Raw genomic sequence first — 1458 nt, 5'->3', positions numbered from 1 at the left:
CAAGCCAGGTGTAGATAGCTGGGATACGTGCACGTTCACGGCTTTCTCAAATAGACCCCCATATCAATCACAGATTTACTGATGGAGAAATGGAGAAGGCGCATGCTGCATATGTTTCACCCGCTGTGAGTGAGCAGCAGCTTGTAATGGAAAGTAACGAGAAGGTGAAGAATGCAATTTGCAGGAAGTGAAATACGGCAGACAGACTATAGCGGACCGACTGAATGTGTAAGGATGTAAAAATATCTACTCATCCTACTAGTCACAACACATTTTTACAAAGTTGTAGGCTACACTGTGTTTAATTGATTTAAATATGCTAGTTCCATGTGTTGGTTTTATTGCTGTATCTGTTTTTATGTGATAAATGTGCTGGTTTTACTGTAAACTATCTTTGCGTAGCCTACCACCAATATAAATAAAATGTATTATTATTTAGCCTATTTTGCCTTAACAGTAAGCAGAAGGAATTAATTTTCCTTGGGAAATGGACCCTAAGGACTCTAGGCTTAATTTCTAACCCTTATTTACAATGAAAGAATACGTTTTACAACCTCATGCACAAATCTCTATAAGCTATGTCTAATTCTAAATATCTGTGTACAATTAATTTGTGATACAGAACAATCAGAAAGGGACAAAAACTAGAAAAAGAGGTTAGTGACTTTAATACATGCTGTGAGAATATATGTAAAACAATATTCATGTTTTTTCATTCTTCTGACAAGGTTATTGGTCCAGGGATGTTAGACTTATTGAGAAAGTTATAAAACCAATGTAAGCTATAATAAAAAACATTAGGCCTACATATTAAGGAGTAACACAAACTGTCCTTTATTAGAGAAGGACAAGCAACAAGAACATGAAAGCATGAATGTATTGGTCTCTGACCAGTCTGCCATTATATCATCTGGGAATATAGCTGCATTGTTCCACTTAATCTCTGGAGCTCGTCCTGTATAAACCTAAAGCTACACAGAACATGGACACCGCGCTGCTCATTTCTATCTTTACAAAGAGAGTGGACACACTGACGCGACGGACAGGTCTGCCAGCGGGTAGCAGCCGCGGGTAGCGCCCGCACACCAGGCAGCCTCGAATCGCTACCGTCCCACCGAGAAAAATCACAACTCTCCCAAATGGGTGCCAGTGCAATTATTTCTAACCATCTAAACAACTGCAATAGTAGGCTGTCAATCAAACTCAGGACAATAGTGACAAGTAATGTAAATGTGCTGTATTTATATAGCGCTTTTCCAATCTTAACAACTGCTCAAAGCGCTTTTACATCTACAGGAAACATTCACCATTCACACACATTCATACACTGTGGCCAGGGCTGCCGTACAAGGTGCCACCTGCTCATCAGATAAACATTCACACACAGATTCGCAGCACCGGGGGTAACTCGGGGTTCAGTGTCTTGCCCAAGGACACTTCAACAATGACTGCAGGGGC

Source organism: Etheostoma spectabile, chromosome 14 (genome assembly GCF_008692095.1).
Source record: "Etheostoma spectabile isolate EspeVRDwgs_2016 chromosome 14, UIUC_Espe_1.0, whole genome shotgun sequence".
Classification (NCBI taxonomy): domain Eukaryota; kingdom Metazoa; phylum Chordata; class Actinopteri; order Perciformes; family Percidae; genus Etheostoma; species Etheostoma spectabile.
This window is presented reverse-complemented; position numbering follows the sequence as displayed.